General features: G+C 46.8%; 1 protein-coding gene across 1 annotated transcript in view; it reads left to right on the top strand.

Moving 5' to 3' along the window:
* The first annotated feature begins 6,058 nt into the window (after positions 1-6,058).
* HECW2 (HECT, C2 and WW domain containing E3 ubiquitin protein ligase 2) overlaps positions 6,059-6,326 on the top strand; it is a 241,822-nt gene continuing 241,554 nt past the window's right edge. Inside the window, 1 exon segment of the mRNA XM_023759762.1 lies at positions 6,059-6,304. The gene's annotated coding sequence lies outside the window, so the exon portion shown is untranslated.

Below are 6,326 nucleotides of genomic sequence, written 5' to 3'. Positions count from 1 at the left end.
CTCTGAGTTTTAGGAGCGTCTTTGCAGGCGCGTTGATTGCCTTCGGAGTGGGACGGCTGTGGAGACGCCGCAGGGGCTCACAGAGCTACAGGGGTCCAGGGATCTTGAGCTCGGAGGAGGCGCGCGTCTGCGAGCATCGTCCTAGACACAGGTGGGCAGCGGGCAAACTTGGCGGAGGCTTCCGCCTCTTGGTATGTTTCTGCGTTCACCGTCCCCGAGTCCAGCAAACTCAGAGTGCGCATTGTACCTGTGCCTTTGTCCAAGTGTGGCGCTTGTCCCTTCTTGAGTAGTTTTCTGTGCTTGGTCATTTAGAAGAAAGATTGTAACGCAATTAGTAGAGTCCTCTATTAGACCTGGTGAAATTTCATATGCTCACTTGTTTGCCTGACAAGTATGATTTTCTTTTTTAAAAAATGTATGTTTTTATTGATTTCAGAGAGGAAGGGAGAGGGAGAGAGAGATAGAAACATCAATGATGAGAGAGAATCATTGATGGGCTGCCTCCTGCAGGCCCCACACTGGGTATCGAGCCCACAACTTGGGCATGTGCCCTGACGGGGGAATCCAACCGTGACCTCCTGGTTCATAGGTCAAGGCGCAACCACTGAGCCACCCTGGCCAGGCTAGTGTGATTTTCTTTTTACTCTTTCGCCTTTTCCTTTTCCCTTAAGGGCTCATTTCTTCATTGCCTAGAGAGAGCTACCCCGCCCCTCACAGATGGCTGTGTGTCCTGAGAGATTATCTTTAAACGGACACCCACAGTTACCTATAGACAAAGAAGGATCAATTACTAGGCTCACCTTTGTCCTTACTGAAGCTAGAGGCCTAGTTGGGATGAGGATGTTATTCATGGTGTGACAGTCTGGAGGTTGCTAATCTGTTTGGTCATCAGCAGATTCCTGCAGGGATTGTTTATATAGTGTGGGAGGCAGATGGCCTCCCTCACAAGGGGAGCTTAGCATAAAGGGTCATTGTGTTCCTGCGAAATTAGCCACCTCACTGTTGGGAGATGGAGTGGGGTAGGGTAGAGGGCGGGGCAAACATCATCTTGATCTTTCAAGGGAGACCAGCAGCCTAACCAGTTCAATTCTCCTTTCTCTGTACATTTAAAAAGTCATACTTAAGCTGTTTGTTTTGATTATTTCTTTGGCGCACTTTGGCCTCACTTGTGGTTATGTGGAGCAGTTTAAAGAGTTATGTTAAGGAAAAGTGTCTTTGCATTTAATACGATGGTACCACTTATGGGGACAAACAGTCGTAAGTTCCCGAGCTCTTGTTCATGTCACAAATGGCTCCTGGGATGCATAGTGTCAGCTAGCTGAAAGGGCTTCACTGCGACTGCATTAATCCCATTCGCTCTAAAGGAGTTTCTTCCACCATCGCCAGGACAGGTGGTTCCCAACTCTCAGGATTTGCTCCCCGCCCAGCCCCCCAGCTATGGGTCGCTTTACCGTGGCCTCCATCACAGCACTGAGCAGCCTGGGGCCATGAATCTTGGTGAATGGCTGTGCCCTCTGTGAAGAAACCAGAGGCATTCTGAACATTTGCGATGAGCAAGCGGGGCTTTCCTGCTCCTGCCACCATGGTCGATCGTTTATGTGCTGCACATCGTCACGCGATGACAGAAATGGTCTTCCCTCTGTGCACGTGAGGGAAGAGGTTCCAGCAAATGAATACTCACCAGCCACAGGACGCCGTTTAACGAAGAGCATGAGCAACGTGGACCCCCTCCGAGCAGGAAGTGTGGGATGAAAGGGAGCATTGGCTGTTTCCCATGGGCCATGCGCACATTCTCTTACTCTGTTCAAGCCTTGTCCGTCACTGTCTCGGCAAAAGGCAAAGCAAGGAAGGTTGTTACCTGGGACTGAGGACAGATGCTACGGCCTTTCTTCTGGATGAACGTGTTTTGCAGGAGAGGTGGCTTTTGGGCTCTGCCCAGTGTGCTCTGGCATCAGGGAAAGGATCCGTCGTTCAAAATACTTGTTAAATCTGTGGCTGGTACCTGGGTACCATCTTACCAGGCTGCTGTCTCCCGTGGAGTGTTCCTTTAAGAGGAACCTGAGGCTCCAGACCTGGGGCTTGCTGTGGCCCTGGCCTGGGCCACGCTCCAGTGTGCTGCTGCCTGCTTCCGCGGGTGGAAACGGACCAGTTTTGCATGGTGTGGTGGGTAGGGAATTGCCAGTTTCCTTGTGGAGAGACAGACCTGGCCTGCAGGAGAGAGGACTGCGTTTGCATTTTGGTTGACCTGATGGAGGCAGGGGTGGCTTCTTGGTGCGCAGGATGTCTCTGGAATGAGGGTATGAGTGAGGGATCAGAAGGCTGACCAGACCTGCTGCTTTGCCGGCAACAGCCCCAGTTAATTCCTGTTGACCTCTCTTACCAAACTATCAAATGCATCCCTTTCATACGTACAAGCGTCCTGGTTTGGATGATAAGTCATATGATCATCCTACATGTTAAGGAATCTTGACTGTTTACTTTACCACCCTCTCTTGACCTTGCATTTTGAGTCTTGCTTTATTTCAATCTCTTATTATTCAATGCAAAGATAACAAAAGTAAAAACAAACAAATAATATATGCATATCGAAAAAAATAGCAAGAAAGATAGAAAAAGAAGGTAAATGGATCGCTTGCCGTCTACTTACATATATAGGAAATAAAGTAGTTGCATCCGTAAGTTGTTAAGTGTCTAGAGTGGCTCTAAGCCTGTGCTATCATTGTCTTCAAGAACGATGAGAATGAACACTTCCCCGTTTACCCAGGGCCGACAGGAATTGGGACAACTCTTGTGAGCGGGAGAGCAGCCCAGCAAAACCTGTTTGTAGGCCTGCTGGGCGCGTGGCTCCGGCAGACAGGAGTAAACGTTTCAGGGCCGAGGGTCTGGTCCAGGTTCTGGAGATTTGCTGCGAGTTCAGAGCACAGGTGTTGTTGTGAGGACTCGACTCCACATTCTCTGAGTTTCCAAGTTCTCTGGGCCACACGGCTGATGGAAGAGCCCTTGTGTTCTGTCCTCTCTGCTGGCCCCAGCCTTGGGTTGGGGTCCCAGCTCTGGGTGCAGAGGGCTTGCAGAGGAGAACTGCGGAGCCTGCCCCCCGTGAGAACATTTTCACAGGGGTGTGAGGTTGTGCAGGTGACCTGGCAGGGGTTTGGGTTCCAGGGCTGGGTCTATGGTTGGCGGCACCGATTTCTGCAACAATCGTGCTCCTTTGCTTAAGAATCGCCTGTCTTTCATAGTTCAATGGCAGTGGTGGCCAGTAGGTGTTCCAATTAAGTATGGCTGTCACCTTTTCCATACTCCCTTGCAATCCCCAGAAGCTTGGTCAGCATGTCTGAATAAGAAGAAATGTATGTATTTCTTTTATAAGTAGGATGACTATGTAAATTTTTTTGGGTCCAGACAAGGACATTTCTGAGAGTAAAAAGGGAGCACCAGATCAAGAACTATATAACCCGGGGCTCTCCCAGGAAAACGGTGAAATGTGGTTGTCTTAACTATGACCCAAGTCATTAGTTTTTTTTTTTTTAAATATTTTTATTGAATTTTAGAGAGAGAGAATAAGGGAGATGGAGAGAGAGAGAGAAGCATTGATGTGAGAGAGAAATCAGCTGCCTGCTGCACACCCCGTACCAGGGATTGAGCCTGCAACCTGGGCATGTGCCCTGACCAGGAATCGAACCAGCAACCTTTCTGGGCATGGGTGGTGCTCAGCCAACTGAGCCACACTGGCCAGGGTGTCATTAGCTTTTATACGAAGAATACCTGTAGGATAGAAAAATGTCCTTAGCTTCTAGATTAGTTCATATGTGTGTGTGTGCATGCATATATACTTATATGTATATGTTTATATAAACATTGATCATATATCTGTAGATATGTATATTGTGGGGTTGAGATGAACCAGTTAAGAAGGCCTAGTCCAGCGGTTCTCAACCTGTGGGTCGCGAACAATGAAAATACATCCTGCATATCAGATATTTACATTACGATCCATAACAGTAGCAACATCACAGTTATGAAGTAGCAACGAAAATAATTTTATGGTTGGGGGTCACCACAACATGAGGAACTGTATTAAAGAGTCGCGGCATTAGGAAGGTTGAGAACCACTGGTAGTCATTTGGAAAACTGTGGCCTTCATCATCTCTTTCAAGGATTGACTTTTCAGCTAAACTGTCAGCAACCAGCCTTTCCAAACTTGAGTTCATCTCCTCCCCTGGGTAATTATAATACCGATCCCGTTGGTATAATTTTCTTGCTTGAAAATCTTCGCCAGCTCTCCATTTTCTGTTTAAGTCTCAAGGTGAGATCCGCAGACAGTTTGGTGAAAGAAAAATCAATGAAAAGTTTCATTCATTCATTCCACTACTATTTATTGAGCACCTCCTGTGATTCAGTCTCTGATCTAGTTGCTGGGAAATACCAATGAGTAAAACAAAGATCCCTGCCCTTGTGAAGTTTTCTTTCTATTGGGAATGGAGGGGTGGGAGTGGGAGACAGATAATAAACCAAATAAATAAGTAAATTACATGGCATGCCAGGTAAGGAGGCAAGTGCTTTGAGAAAAAGAGAAAGTAGAGCAAGGTAAATATGGTTGAGCAGGCTTCATGGTGAAAGACCTTAACAAAGACTTAAAACAGCGGTTCTCAACCTGTGGGTCGAGACCCCTTTGGCGGTCGAACGACCCTTTCACAGGGGTCGCCTAAGACCATCCTGCATATCAGATATTTACATTACGATTCATAACAGTAGCAACATTACAGTTATGAAGTAGCAACGAAAATAATTTTATGGGTGGGTCACAACATGAGGAACTGTATTTAAAGGGCCAGAAGGTTGAGAACCACTGACTTAAAAGGAAGCGAGAGGGGTTACTCATGTAGATACCTGAGGGTGGGTGTTCCAGGCAGAGGGAACAGCCATTGCGAAGGCCCAAAGGTGAGAATGTTCAAAGGCTAGCAAGATGGGGTGGGGTGACCAGGCGGGTAGTTGGAAATGAGATCAGAAAGGCGGTGTAGGAGTGACAGAGCGTGTATGAGAGTGTTTGTGATTGTAGCAGAAAGCCCATCATGTTCTTAAAACTCACAATATTAAACATGGTGTCTGTGCCATGAACCCTGCACTGGTTAGCATAGCTCACATTACCCAGGGTGCCCTTTATCTTGGTTAGTATACTGCTTATATCACTTGCTTGTTCATTTGTTAAAATACCATTTTGGTTGTCGCTGGTCTTAAGTGGGCTCCCCATTTCACAAAAATACATCAGCGGCTCAAAAGTGGTTCATGGAAGAGTGGCAATAGTGATGAAGATAGTCATGCTAATGCCACAGTTCAGTGCATCATAAACATACTTAGAGACCCGAATCTCACTGCAAATAGAAAATGCGAATCTCTGTGTATAAAAACAAGGGAATCTGTGGGAGCAACAATTTCAAAACAGTACCTGAAATTGACAAGTGCCAATGGCAGTGTGACAATGATCTCAGAACTGTTTATCGTAGGGTTTACCATCCCTTTGCTCCTACTCCCCAGTCATCGCCTGTTATGAAACGTTGTCTAATCATGGCACGAAGCCATGGGTGTTTTGGTGTCATTTTCAAACAAAGCACAGTGGCTTCTCTGTTACGCGATTGAAGTTTTCCAGGACACGCCCACAATAAAAGCTTTCCATGACAAAATTAATGTATGCCATTGCTGCATGTAGGGAAGAGACTAGAACTCTGGTGGCATTGTTAAAGGATCCTTGGAGCAAAAATGAGTCATATTATTGAAAAGACACTTGGAAAGTCAGCGGGGAGGTTAAAGACACATATTATCCTTAGAAACCAGAAGTTATTGACAGAATTCCTTTGTCAAATGACACGGTTGGCTGTTGCATAACATCAGTGGAGTAAGAGTGAGAGAGCGATTACTATCAAGTACATGCCAGTGGGTATTTCGCTTTATGGCTGGATGAAACCACCGGTGTCATGCAGAGGATGAATCAGCTCTTGGCATCTGTTCAGGGAGGAGTGCTTGGCTTTGTTCATTTATCACCGAAAACCCGAGCGATGAGGCAAAGAGGTCTTTCTTTTCGTGAACCATTATGCATGAACCTGGAAGAGTTAGTCAGGGGGCAGGACGACAGTGCACTGGTTTTATGTTCAGAGAAGAAGGTGGTGGCTTTGTGAAGAAAGGAAGTTGCACCTAGAAGCCCATCCGCAGGCTGCTCCATTCACAGAGAAGGTAAAGGGCCTCTGAACTTGAGGAGATACTAACAGGAAGAGGGGAAACTGGATGCAGTGACATTGGGATCCCTGAATAGGTGAGTGCAGTGATGGGCAGGG

The sequence above is a fragment of the Myotis lucifugus genome, unplaced genomic scaffold (assembly GCF_000147115.1).
Source record: "Myotis lucifugus unplaced genomic scaffold, Myoluc2.0 scaffold_3, whole genome shotgun sequence".
Taxonomy (NCBI): domain Eukaryota; kingdom Metazoa; phylum Chordata; class Mammalia; order Chiroptera; family Vespertilionidae; genus Myotis; species Myotis lucifugus.
This window is presented reverse-complemented; position numbering and strand designations above follow the sequence as displayed.